The sequence below is a fragment of the Empidonax traillii genome, unplaced genomic scaffold (assembly GCF_003031625.1).
Source record: "Empidonax traillii isolate 1590-97213 ecotype Southwest subspecies unplaced genomic scaffold, ASM303162v1 scaffold888:size428694, whole genome shotgun sequence".
Classification (NCBI taxonomy): Eukaryota; Metazoa; Chordata; class Aves; order Passeriformes; family Tyrannidae; genus Empidonax; species Empidonax traillii.
This window is the reverse complement of record NW_020956081.1, coordinates 227,159-241,752: the sequence shown is the minus strand read 5'-3', so window position 1 is coordinate 241,752 and position 14,594 is coordinate 227,159.

The following is a 14,594-nucleotide window of genomic DNA, read 5'->3' as shown; positions in this document are numbered from 1 at the left end:
TTCCTTTCTGCAGAGTTATTGAACCTGATCAAGTTTCCCCAAAACCACAATTAGGATTTCTAGATCATTTTCCCTTTTTTTTTTTTTTTTCCAGGCAGAGCAATGCTCATCACCCCAAACTTTACCCAGCTGGGGAAAATGCCAGCTTTGAGCCAAATACCCAACATTTTGTTGGTTTTCCTTAAATTTTTCCGCTCCCTCCTGTCAGGGAAACGCAACAGTTTTGCATCCCTGACCTGTGTGTGTGTGTGTGAGTGTGCCCTCCAGCTCGAATCACCTTTTGTCCCGTTGGGTTTCTGGAGGGGCTGAGCACTCCCTTCAATAAAGGGCCCCGAATGAATGTCCCCTTCTCAGGGATATCACACAACCCGGCCTGCAAAAGCCTTTTATGAGGACATTCACCTCTGATGGGATAATTTTACCTATCAGATCACATAATCTCTTCCCCTGATGCCGAGCCAGGAAATGAAAAAAGAGCAGTGGGGAGATTTCTGCCCCGAGCGCCAGGTTGTGCTGCGATGACAGCCCCGATTACCTGGTCACAGCCTCTGAAAGGACCAGAGAGAGAGGCCTAAAATTACAATGCCCAGCTAGACAATAGGTGGGGCAAGAAACAGAGCAGCAGCAGACACTTTTAGATCAAATTTTCAGCGTTTAGTCTATTCATAAATGTCTGAGCAGCTCCGGAGCTCAGCGGCTGGAGGGGAAGTTCTCGTCTCTGTCTGGTTTTGTCTGTGCTCGAAATGTTTGATACAACCTCAGGTGGTGGAAAAAAAAAAAACCCAACCCAGAGGTTAAGAGGATTTGGGAGAAGAGCATCCAGATTGGCACACGAGCAAACTGAGATGTTAGCTGTGCCCTGCTCACCCGGCTCTGACTCCTTCAACAGATTCCTTTTCACTGGGAAACTCAATCAGAACGAGCCAAGTGGAAGGTAATTACCAGATACCTGCTGGCCAGGAGAAACTGTTTCCAAGCCAGAGGAAGGAGCTGAGGTTTCTGCTCAGCCCTTTAGGGTGCAGCTCATCGGTGTCCTGAAAGCAAAGCGACTGATGGGGAGGTGGAGGGTGAGGGGTTGTGCTGCCACAGCATCAGCCCTGGGAGCAAGGAAGGGCTGAATTGTCCCTTCTGCCCAAAGGCAGGATCAGCTTCTCTCCTGCTCTGCAAGCAGACTTCCACTGCTGGAGGTCTGTAACAGTGCTCTGCTGTCCTCACCTTTTGCAGCTTTCAGCAAAATTCAGCCTGAATCTCTCTTACTGAAATCCAAGCCCTCCCTTCTCCGCTGTGTGTGTGGAGCACTGATCTTCCCTCGCTTTCTGTGCAGCAGGGGTTTGGAGGTTGCTCTCATCTGCTTTTCCAGGTCTCTCTTCCTGAGGCCAGACTTCATTCCTCCACCAGGGAGTTCGTTCATGCTCAACTTGTGCTCAACTGCGATAAGCTTCAGGCTGTTTGCTGAAGCCCCCCTGCCTGCCAGGTTATTTTCCATCCTTTCCAATTGCCCGTGGATTATTCCTGCAGCACCTCACACTTGCTTCTCAGTAATCTCACTCAGCTTTGTTGGGAGCACTTGGAATTCCAACCTGCCCCCAGCACGAGGGTCACCTCCTAATTTAGTGAGCATGCACGTGGTTAGGGTATCCTGATCATTAATTAGAAGATTGAATAGGATTAGACCTTGGGCACCCATGGAATCCAGCTTTCTCCAGCCTATGGAATCCAGCTTCCTCATCCAGGTGAAGCACCTCTCTCTGCCTCCCCCCACCCTATTCCTCATTTCACACCCACCCTGCCACAGACAGTGCTTTTGAAAGGCCAAATACCAAAGCCTTGTACCTCCACCAACAAAGCAAGTCCGATGTAAATAATCTGCTTCATGCCTTGCGCTGCTCTCACTGCACCTGAACAATCCAGCTTTTGAAAGATAAGGCATTTCCCTCCCAGAATGTCAGTGTTTTGCTGGAAAACAGTGGCTTATACTGAAATGTCACCATTGTTCTCCCCAAACAACTTCTCTGCTTGTAGAACATATTAGCTCTGACCACTGAGCTGCCTGTCAAAACACTGTGTGTTCCCACCAGCCCATCCATAAGGGCTGGGTCCTCTTCTTCCTTTTTTCACCCTGAATAAAGGGATATTTTGTGTGTGTGTGTGTGTGAAATGCACATTATGGTTACAGATTTAATTTGATTGCTCAGTTAGGAAAATATCCCATTCTGGCCTGAGCCACAAGGTGCAGGTCAGGTACGTCAAAAACCCCAAGGGGACAAAGAGCTCGGGGGTGTTTTAAGGGCTCGAGGCTGAGGGAGCAAAAAGGAGAACTGTGGAGAATACAGCCCTGATGGAAACCATCCCTTTGACCCTGGATGGAGTCCAGCTCACTCCTTCAGCATTCAAAGGACTGACAGGAGTGCCACTCCATCAGAATGCTTGTGCTCAGTGGAGGAAAGCCCTCTCCTTCCCTGCCAATCTGTGTCTATTTATAGGGATCCGAGGGGTGGAAGACAGACACTCTCTTTGTGCTTACCTCAGGATGATAATTTCTGGGAATTCCACCTTCCCCTTGCCCCACAATTTCATTATTCTCTTATTATGGGGAAGCAAGGCCAGGCCAAGGCTCTGACGAGCCACCTCCCAGGGTATTTTGTAGCCAGAGCAGGAAGTTGCAGCTGGGTTGGTAACAAAGACATCTTCCCTTTGATTCCCCCCCTGAGCCCTTCCCTGCAGCCTCAGCCTGTTCCCTCGGTGTTGATCTGCCATTTCACCTCCGCCCCGAGCTTTCCTTGAGAATATTCCGACATGAAAGAGGAGGAAGAGCCACGTGGGATGTGATTCCCGGCCAGCCAGAGCCGCTGTGATCATCACGTCTGACTCCACGCGGAGCACAGGACATACCTTTCCACACCAGGCTCACCAGCCCCCTGTGAGCCGGAGCAGAGCCTGGGGGAAAGCTCCTGGGGTTAAACTCTTCCAGTGGGGGAGAATCCGCAGCACACCTCAGGAATTCCCTGCTGCTTCCGACCGACCGGTGGCTGCAGCTTGCAGCTCCAAGGGCAACAGGCGCGGCTCCTCATTCCTCTGCAGCGGGAATGTCTGAATCAGTTGGTGGGAGCTGGGGGACAGTCTCCACTCCTGGAAGGAGGAGGAGAGCAGGCTCACCGCTGAGCTGCATCTTATTTATCACATAAACCCAGCTTTTGGAGCTGTTTGTAAATGAACCCCTTTGAAAACAGGAACGCTCATGAAAATCAGCGTCTAGGAAAATTCCACAGGGATTTGGAAGGACCAGGTTCCTTTTGGGAACCAGAGCATCTCTGTCAGTACCAGGGTGGCAAAGCACCTTAACTCAGCCCACAGTTCCCTCTCCCCCTCTCGTTGCCACCCCCATGGATTAGGTAGCCCACGGCTCAGGGTGGGGGTGGCCTCACCAAGGAGCTGCAGAAGCATCACGTGCTGTGTTGGAGGGTGCCCAGATCCATCCCCCCCCCCCCTCCAAAAAGGATTATGTATCCCCTGAGCAGGTCAGCACCAAACCTGGACTTATCATCTTCTTCTGGAACATCTCAAAGCCCTTCTGGGGGAGTGCTGGGTGCCAAAAGGGTTGCTGGGGGCTATCTGCTGGTTCCTGGTGGAGGCTGGAACAGGTTTGCCAGTGGCCAATTAATCAGCCTGGCCACTTTTTCCTGCTCCTCCAGCTGGGCTGTGTTCTGCTCCTGACCACAAATAAAGACAGCGAGGAAGAAAAACGCCTCAGTCCTGCAGATAACCCGGCCCTCATTCCCAGGCAGATCCCCCCTGGATCAGCCCTGGATCTCCAGGGGGTTCAGAGTTCAGGCTCATTAGTGCAGGCTGAAGGAGAGCTAATCAGGGAGGAAGGGCTGATGTCAGAGCCTGCTCACCCTGCCCTGGTCCCACAGGGAGGAGAGGCCCTGGGCTCCCACACGGCAGCACAGCCATTAATTAGCTCCTTGACGAGCCCCGGTCACCCTGCCCTGGCACTGCCCCTGCTGTGCCCTGACCCTGCCTGGGGTGCAGGTGTGTGGGGCTCACAGCCCCCCCAATCCCCCACCACAACCCTCCACCACTTGTGACGTGGGAGGGGAAAGGCCACGTTTCCCCCCCGGGCAGAATCGTGTTTTGGGTGAAACAGAGCCCCTGTAGGAGCTGAGGGACGGGGCACAACCCTGGCATTCCCCCAGGTCAGCAGCAAACCCCACACTGATGTGCCTGAGGTTGGGCTCTTTGCCTGGGGAGAGCAGCAGAGCAGAGTCATTCTGGATCATCCTGCCAGCTCTGCTGCTGCTGCTGCTAAAGGTGGATGGACCCGACTCCCCCAGGCAGAAAAAGGGTTTATTGCTTTGAAAATCATTAGGGAGAGCTGGCACAGACGAGCAGCCCAGACTGTAACAGCTTAATCCAAAAAGAGCTGCTGAAGCACACGATTCCAGCCCCGTCCAGCTGGGCCCTTGTGCTGTGTTTGTCACGGTGGTGTTGGGTGGCAGAGCACGGGGTGATACTGGAGAGGGGGGCAGGGATGGACTCCCAGACATCTGCCCTGCACACAGACACAGCCAGCTGGGAGCAGCCAGGATCCCAAATCCACGGCTCAGCCTTGTCCCCACTGTGCTTACCCAGTCACCCCTCAGCCCGCGTGTCCCCAGCACAGCAAGGACATGGACATGTTGGAGAGTGTTCAGAGCAGGCCATGGAGGTGCTCCCAGAGCTGGAGCCCCCTCTGCTCTGGAGCCAGGCTGGGAGAGCTGGGGGAGTTCCCCTTCCAGGGCCTAAAGGGGCTCCAGGAGAGCTGGAGAGGGACTGGGGACAAGGGATGGAGGGACAGGACGAGGGGGAAGGGCAGGGTTAGGTGGGATATGGGGAGAAATCCTTCCCTGTGAGGGTGGGCAGGCCCTGGCACAGGTTGCCCAGAGAAGCTGTGGCTGCCCCTGGATCCCTGGAAGTGTCCAAGGCCAGGCTGGAAGGGCTGCTCCTGGCCAGGAGCAGATGTCCGGCTGCACCCGCACATTCCAGGCTGAATTCAATTTTCTGCTCCTCACCCAGGGCCCTGGAGAGCAGCAGCTGCCTCAGACTGCACCTAAGATGCATATAAATAGAGGCACAATACCTTATTCCAAAGGAATGCATGCCTAAGGAGATACTGTTACCTTGGGAGGAGGAAGGGGGGGAGGCAAAACGCTGGCCAGAGGAAGGAAAAGAGAGCTGACAGAGATCTGAACTGCCTCTCCACTGTGCAGATAAAATATCAGATGAACCCCCTCCCCTCACACTGCAGCCCAAGAAAGGGCTGAGTCCTGGCGCCCTCCCCTCTGCCCTCATGATGTGGCACCCAGGTTTGCTTCCAAAATGCTGGGAGTTCAGGATGGGCCCTGTGCCCTCACCTGCATGGCACAGTGGGCTCCCAGGAACAACCCCCCCTGCACAAGGAATGGAGGGAAATTAGTGAATTCTGGAAGCTCTCACCTCTGCACTGCCAGACCCGAGGGCAGCTTTCAATTCGAGGGGACAGGGGAGCACTTTGGTCCATCCAAGGTATTTCTGGACATCCTGCCTTGCCAGAATGTCCTGCAGGGACCAGCCCAACATCCCTGCTGGGTGTGACATCCCTGCTGGGTGTGACATCCCTGCTGGGTGTGACATCCCTGCTGGGTGAGATGTCCCTGCTGGGTGAGATGTCCCTGCTGGGTGAGATGTCCCTGCAGTTCATGCGGAGCGTGGACACCGCTGGGCTGGGTGAGCTGGCACAGGCCATGGGAGCACTCAGTGGCAGAGCAGGACTTTGACCCTGAGTCCCTTCCTCACTCTGCTGTTTTTGTGCATTTTTTGGGACAATCCTGCCCGTCACTCGCAGCCAGACATGGGTGCTGTGCCTCCAGAGCCGGCAGAATTCCCGCCTGGCATAAACCAGTGGCAACGCCCAGGGAAGGAGAGCTGAGCCAGAGCCCAGGGCTTCCCATCCTCGTGCCCTCTTCCAGCTGCCATCAAGTACCCCGGGGGTGTTCCTGGAGGGCTGGGTTACACTGCACAGGTCCCTGCTGTGCCCACGATGTCCCCACGCTGTGCCCACGCTGTCCCCACGCTGTGCCCACACGCTTGGCTGCTCAGGTAGGTTAGAGCAGAAACAACTCTGTGCTTGGGCTGAGCTTGCCAGCGCTTCAGCTTTGATCCTCCCAGCCAGGGATGTGATGTAACACCTGCACGATTCCACGGGGGGGACGAGGGAAAGGAAAGATCCCGGAGGTTGGGAAGCTGCCGGGCAGCTCCACGTGGAGCATCTCCTTCAGAACAAGGACACAAACCGGTGCCAGCAAACCATGGAAACCCCAGCAAAAACAACCGAAATTCGTGTTTCTGGGCAGCTCCTGGGAGCTGCAGGAATTGGATTCCCACACGAAAAGGGGCGTTTGGGGGTCGCTGCACATGCTGACAGCCCTCTGGCTGTGACCTCCCGTGGATGTGCTGTTAATAAAGCCAGGGAGAGAGGGATGTAAAGCTCTGTCCTCGGCAGGTGAAGCTGAAAAGCTCTGTACTAAGGCTGGGCATTTGTCCTTTAGAGGTACTCCTCAGCAAATCCAGGTTTGGGCACCCCTGGGTTAGACAAGGACTAACTCAATGGCATGACACAGGGGTGAGGGAAGAGGGGGACCTGGCCCAATTAAATCTACGGGATTTCCACTGGAATAAAGTGGAGGGGTGGGAAACGAACTCCAGACTTTTCAGCAGCTGTGTCAGTGAGGTCGAACACACTCCCAGATTGAACCCAACCAGACCAGTGGCTCCTTATTCCCTGCAGCAACACTGGGTCAAGCCAGACCTTCCAATCCAGGTATTCCCATGCCCTGGCAGTGGATGGGGACTGTCACCAGCGGAGCCACCCAAATTCCCACCCCGAGACATGTGGCCTCAGGCTCACGGAAGCAAAAGTCCTGAGCCTGGTTTGTCTCCAGGCTCCGTGAGAAGGATTTCGGGGGCAGGAGTTGGTTTTCACGTTAAGGATCCTTCCATTTCTGATGATTTGTGACAAGCATAATCCCACACTAATTAGATTTCGGGGCATGTGTTGAAAGCCCTGCACACCCTTCTCTCGGCCGGGGTTTGGGGAGACTCTCGCTTGTTCTGCACAATTGCTTTCAAAATTAAGCCTTGGAAGCCCAAAATCTCAGGACGGATAGAGCAGCCAGAAGTGCAACAATAGCAACAAGAAAAATCACTTTCTGTGTTTTAATTCTCCCAATCCAGTGGGGTTACCAGGCAGGTTACAATCCCTGCCATTACACCACTGCTCCAAAAAACCTCCCGAGCTGTCTCCTTTCATCGCATCAGCGATATCAGCTGTGTTGACCTGCTCTTGGAGAGTTTTAATTCTGTTTGCTCTTGGCTAAACTCCATTCCTAATCCTATTTTCACCCATTTCTATCCAATTTAATACAGCTTCTGTAAGTCAAAATTAATTACTCCGTGTGCTCTCTCCTGCCCCGAGGTCGGAAGGAATAATAGAGAAATCCCACCTCGTCATTAAGGGCACCTCGTGCTCTCACCCAGGGGAGCTGGGAGAGGGAAAGGGAGCTGGAGAAGAAAATCACAGTGTTTTTCTTGGGTTTGTAACCACGATTTCGTCCTCATGGCTTTCTTCTTGCTTTTCTCCTCTTGCTGGATTGGGATCCCCGTGGAGGAATGTTGATCTCCCCGGGGCAAGGAAAGGACTCAGCACCTGCAGGTCACCTTCTCCCTTTTCCTTCACCTGCTTAGAAAGAGTTCACTTGCCTTTCATTTCCAGTATTAATTACTCCTTGTGTCCAGCCTTGCCTCCCAAGGGGAGGACAGATGGTTGTCTGCTCACACACCTCTCAGGTTTCTTTGGGCAGCTCTCCTGGTTTGTGACTTCCCCCTCCCCTAGAAACTGGGTTTGTTCTTTGCAGGGATGCTATGGATTGGAATTAACTGGAATTTGGGAAGTATCCTGAAGGTGTAAAGCAGAATTCCTATTCAGCTCCAGAAGAATTATTTTGTCCCTGGTCTCTAAGCACCTGGGAGCTCTCCAATATCTGTGATGATATTTATTCCTGTTTTCTTATTTCTAATTATTCTAACCTGTGTGCATTCTCACATCCTTCTTTTTTCTTCCCTCTCTCTGTAGAGAGATCACCCACGCACTACAAAAAATTACCAAAACTCAGAATGAAGAGGAATATATTGAAGGAGAGAGGTTGCTAACCCTGCCAAGAACTTAATGACCTGTGCAAAATATGAATGTGCTGCACCCAACCTGGACAGAAACTCCTCTTGAGTAGCCACAGTGTCCCAAGTATCAAAGAAAACGTTTGAAGTGTGCAAATCATCATTTTCCTATTATATTCTGCTAGTACATGGAAGCAAAGTGAAAATGAAAGCTTTTCAAGAATTAACTTCACTTGCCTCTCTTTGTTCTGTTTAATATTCTGTGCTGGGTTCCTTCAACCTCGGTAAATTGTTCCTCTTTCAGTTTTTCAGTAATTAGCACATGGTAGGTGTTGGTCAGGATGTTGGTTTAGGATTTGCTGACCCACAAAGCAGGAAAACAGAATTATGAGGAAGGAATTCTTCCCTGTGAGGGTGGGCAGGCCCTGGCACAGGTTGCCCAGAGAAGCTGTGGCTGCCCCTGGATCCCTGGAAGTGTCCAAGGCCAGGTTGGACAGGGCTTGGAGCAACCTGGGCTGGTGGAAGGTGTCCCTGCCCATGGCAGGGGATGGAACAAGATGAGCTTTGAGGTCCCTTCCAACCCAAACCTTTCTGGGAGTATTGCAAGGCTTTGTGCCTTTCCTGAGTGCCTGGTCTGACAGAAAATAAAAACATCCTGTTGCTATTTCTTAACAGTTTTACCTCTTCAGCAGAAGTTCGTGTTGCAGAACTGATGATGTATTTTGTGTAGGATTGGCCAAAACCTTCTGTTCCTTCCTGACAAGGAACGTCACAGTTTCATGAGCGCTTTTAATCCCCACCAAGGTTTTTTGGAGATCATTTGTGCAAACAACAAACCACAGCAAAAACCCACGGAGACAAGGAAGAGCCTGATTGACCCACCCATGCTCCAGCAGCCAGGAACTTGCTTGGTGGCAAAGCATCTCCCAAGGGGGAGCGAAGGCCAAAACTCCTCGTCGCGTTTCATCTGCTCCCAGAGCCGCATCCCCGAGCACTGATATGGAAGTGCTGAGCTCCAGCAAGCACAAAGGTGCCCTTTCATTCGTGGAAACCATCATCTTAAAGTAATTAACTGGGGATTAGTCAGAGATGATGCCCAAACAAATGAGATGCGGAAGGGCAAGGAGCTGTATTCCTGCGCTGAACCTTGCGTTAGGTGGAGCCGTGCCAGCGCAAACAGCAGCGGGATGGCCTCGGAGTAATGGGGAAATAAGGTTGGCAATTACAGCTGGGTGGTTGTTTTCAAACCACGGGGGCTCAGGGCAGGCAGTGCTCTCTCCCACCTTCCCCTGCCTGCTGTCCCCAGGGCTGGCCCGTCCCTCTCTCTCCTCCAGGATGAGAACATGGATGGCGCAGGACTCGCTGCAGCAACCAGGGCTGGGAAGCAAAGGCTGTGTCAGCAGCACGGCAGGGGCAGGGAGGAACTGCCCTGCTCCTCGTGGGAGGTTTCCTTCTGACAACCTCCTCCTGCCATTTGCCCTCCCACGACTGACACGAAATTGGGCAGGGAGTGCAGGAACGGAGGGTTCGCTGGGAATGGAGCTGTGCCGGCTGGGCAGCCTGGCTGAGTGGAAGGTGTCCCTGCCCATGGCAGGGGAGTTGGACTAGATGATCTTTAAGGTCCCTTCCAACCCAAACCACCCTGATTCAGCGATTCTGTTCGCGGGGAAGCACATCTGGGCAGCCCTTCCTCTGAGAGGAGCAGAGAACTGCCCAAGGGTTACTCACAAAGGTTCTCTGCAGATTAAAACCCCAAGCTCAGCTGCAGGTGCCCCCCCCCACCACCAGTGCAAAGCTGACCCCAGGCTCCCTCTGGAATGGTAAACACAGCACAGGGACCCAGCACTCCCCATGGGCAGGGACACCTTCCACCAGCCCAGCTTGCTCCAACCTGGCCTTGGACACTTCCAGGGATGGGGCAGCCACAGTTTCTCTGGGCAACCTGTGCCAGGGCCTGCCCACCCTCACAGGGAACAATTCCTTCCCAATCTCCCATCTAACCCTGCCCTCTGGCAGTCTAAAGCCATTCCCCCTTGTCCTGTCACTCCATGCTCCCTTGGGAGCTGCTGCTGCTGCCAAGGAAGCCACGACCCAGAGCACCAGGGCTGGAAATCCTCTGCCCTCTGCCACCCTCCTGCACATCCAGCAGCCCAGATCCCCCTCGTGGAGCACAACCTCCTGACTGCCCTGGGAACAAACCTGCCTGATTGGGAAGCCCCACATGGAGGAGAAGGAGGCGAGTTGTATAACCTGAGAGCAGTAATTGAGTGCGTGTTAAGTGACTTTACAACCACGCTGCACTAGGAAGCCAATAAAAGGGCAGAACACAATTGCTGGGGTTTAATTAAGGAGGTAACATTTAAATGAGGTGCATCATCTGTTTGTATTGAAAGTGTTTAATTTAATTTGCTGTAGTGCACTTCTTAAATAAATCAGCTTTATTGAATTTGCGGTGCTGGTGGCTGAACAGAAGGGAACGGAAAGAAGCTGGGTCTGGAATTTTCTGTTTAAATCAACCAAGGCTCTGTCTGCGTGCAGCAACACTCAGGGAAAATAATTCCAGTTAATTAAAGGTGTGAATTTAGAGCAGATCAGTTCAGCCACCCTAAAACTCTAAGAGGACCTCTTCATTCAGAATTCAAATGCCATTGACTCAGCTCGGCGTGATTCACTTGGCACGTGATGGAAGGGATTGAATTAAGGCCATTTTTAAATCTGAATGAACGTCTGCACTGACTTTTATCAGGATTTCATTTGTCCTCTTCTTTTTTCCCTGAGCATCCCCGCCTGGACTGGAGGTTTGCAGGAGCTGTGCAGGTTGGGTGGGCAGACTCCGCTCTCCCAGCCTTCTGCTGTGCTGGGAATCTCCAGCAGCCAGGAGAGCAAAGTGCTGCTGGCCCTAAAACGCCGTGGATGGCAGTGCCCTGCTCTGTCCTCTCCCATCCTCGCTCCACCGTGCAAGTGCAGTGCCTCAGCTCAGTGCTGTGGGGGATCCACTGCGGATCAATCAACACCCACCGGCTGGCAAGAAATTTGCCTGCAAAACTTCAGCCTCTCTGTCCAGATGGCAAATCCCTGGGGGCCAGGATTCGTCTGGATGCTGGTAGCCAGCCTCTTCTTCTGCAGCAGGGATGCTCCTGCATCCCTGGAGGAGCTGACAGACCCACAGCTGCCATTCCTGCAGGCACGGGGCTCAGAGCTGCCATACCCAGCACCCCCAGCATCATCGGGCGTTCTGAAAAGTGCCACTGCAAGGCTCAGCCTTTTTCCTGGCTCGGCTCCATCCCTGCACACACTCAGGTAGTACCTACTTATTCCACAGGACAGCCAGGAAAGGTTTCAAAGCCGGTGGCAAATCCCCCTGAACTCTGCAGACAGAGCAGTGGGTACGGAGCCAGGAGCCCCGGGGAGGGGGAGGACACGGCACGCTGCCCCTGCTCCACCCGGGAGCAGCACGGCATCACCTCTGGGGGGCCACAGCTCCTGCGTGAAAGAGCAGCCCTTGTGGTCCCCGCGAGGCCGCCCCTTGTCATCCCTTCAACTCTGTGCGCACTTTTCCTGGGAGGGAAATGAAATTCCTGCCTCGGAATTGGCGCCACTGTGCCAGAACGGCAGTGACCTCTGTAACCACACAAGATTTAGTGGTTACTTTATTTCGGCTGTAATGAGGCTTTGTAAACCACCGAAAACCAAATGTTTTCTTCTCCCTTAACTCTTGGTGGATGGCTCGAAATAAATAACAGCACAGACGTGCTGTCTGTGCAGGACTTGGGAATTCACTCCAAATTACCCGGCGTCTGAAGTGGGTGAACGGTGGTGCTGGGAGCAGGTAGGTGCTGAGTGAGAAGTTATTTGGAGAAATGAGTCCTGAACTCCTTCCAGCAGGAGCAGCCAGGGCCGGTCAGGGGCACAGGGAACGATGGCTCAGCACATCCAGGAGAATCCTGGAGCGTCCTTGCTGCGCCAGGGATTCGCTGAGGGGTGGTTGCCCTGCTCAGGCACAAGGGAGAGGTCACCTGAGCCCAGTTTTTAAAATCGTAGAACCCTGGAATGGGTTGGGTTGGGAGGGGCCATCTTGTATTCACCCCCAGCTGGGACAGCTTCCCCTATCCCAGGTTGCTCCAAGTCCCTTCCAACCTGGCCTTGGACACTTCCAGGGATCCAGGGGCAGCCACAGCTTCTCTGGGCAACCCGTGCCAGGGCCTGCCCACCCTCACAGGGAAGAATTTCTTCCCAGTATCCCAGCTAGCCCTGCCCTCTGTCAGTCTAAAGCCATTCCCCCTTGTCCTGTCCTGTCCCTCCATTCCTTGTTCCAGAGATCATGGAGTTCAACCCATATTTCTGTACCAACTGGATCTGCAGGGGACCCCTTTCCCATTAGAAAGTGGTCCTGGCCTCAGTCTGCCATCTAGGAAGACCTTGCTTGGGCACCAAAGACAGACACCAACTGATAAACTTTTTCATCCTCTGCTCCTAAAAAAAAAAATAAATAAATAAATAAATTTTAAAAAAAAAATGGTTTTTTTCTTTGCTTTGGAACAAGTGTCCAAATTTTTCCACTTCCGTACCAGAGAGCTGTGAGGGTTTCTGGAGCTGGGTTGTTCTGGGGTTTGGCAGAAAGGCTGGAGAGTGGCACAGGTGATGCCACCACCGTGGCAGCAGTGGAGCCCCACAGGACTCAGCCTGGGCAACCCAATTAATTTGGAACAACTGGAAACATCTTTCTCCAGGTTTAATTTGCTGCATGACTGAATATTCGCCTGCGTGAGGATTTAACGTGGGAGGGGAGCCAGGCACCAGGCAGGGCCATGGAAATGAGGGCTCCTTCCATTCCCTTCCTCAGATGGGCCATCCTGGGCTGCTGGGATCCCTGTGGCACTTGGTGACCATCCCTGTTGCTGGTCCCTGCAGAGCTAATGCTGCTTCTGCTCCGTGGCAGCGAGGCTGGGTCTGCTCAGCCTTCCCCTGCAGCTCAAACCCTGACCCCAGCCCAAATCCTGACTTGTTTAGCCCCCACTACACAGTGGCTCCTGAAGGTTTGGGAATTCCCAAGCTGCTCATCCAGGAAGACCCAGAGCCCAGGGATGTGCTGCACTGCCTGCATCCCAAGGGGAAGGGCACAGCCTGTCCCTGCCGGCAGCACCGAGGCCACTCGTCACGTAGAATATTCATTTACCAGCAAACAAAGTCTCCTGAGCCCCTGAACTCTCAGCTGCACAAACCCATGCCCTGCAGTCAAGATCAGCCCTTTTTGGGGGGGAGATACCAGGAGTCTGCAAGGGGTGAACTCAAAGTCAGCGTTGCTGGTTCAACCCTGAGTAAATAATAACAAGGGAGTAAACGAGCTTTCATCAGGAGACTGATCCGCTCCTGCTCGGGGAAGATCAAGAATTTCCATTAAATTCACCTTGTGGGTATTTTTTGCCCAACCCTTTGCCCAACCAGCCCCATGCAGCAAACTGTGGCTGAGCAAGGGGCTGCTTTCAAAGCCTTGGAGGGATCCACCACATTTTTCCAAGCACCCCGTGCCTTTGTTCGCTTTCTGGTGAACCAATCCAGCTTGATACGCTAGTTTTCGTTACAGCCATGACCTTTTCCATTCCAATCCACATCTATAACCATTTTGGCATCTGTTAAGCTTTTTGCTGCAGCAATAATCCTGTTGGTAAGCTCCACAAGTTTATAACCCCTTGTGCTGCACCAGTTTTATTTAAATAGATAAAGTCAGATTCTCACCTGCGCTAAGTTGGAGTGAAGTCAACTTATGCCATCAAAAGAGCTGGCCCAAAGTTTTAATTCCATCAAACACCTCTTTGATCTCCCTTTGGAGGAAAGGGAAAATAGAAGCACTTTGTGACTGGAGGGGGTTATGCCACACGTTTTATCTTCTACCTCTGAATCATTCCCAGTGGAACTGCGCTGTCCCTCTTCCCTGTTCCTGGTTAGTGACTCCCACCACTGACTCAGGAGAGCCAGGGGATCCCACTTCCAGCCTGACCTGCAGGACAGAGCTCCTGCTGGGCTCTGCACTGAGACACCTGCACCCTGCAATCGTGGTTTGGGAAAGGCAGGAATTAATCCCACAGGGTGCTCTGCACCTCCGGGCTGTGTCGGGGGCAGATTCGGCTCTACACGGGCACGGTCTTATCTAATCTCACCTCTCTCAGGTTAAGGAAGTGGTCATTTGGCCTGTCATCTGCTCTTGCTACCAGGAAGAAACATCTCCTCTGCACCTCTGGTGGTTCCCACGTGACCCCAAACAAAGGCTGCACTGTGCTTGTTCTCCTGCTCACCTTCGGTCCCTGCCTTGGCCTCCCTGTGCTCCCTCAGTGAACCAGCTCTCATCCCACCCAGCAGCCCCTTCCTGTCCTTGTCCCCACCAGAACTGCCCTGGGATATGGCCT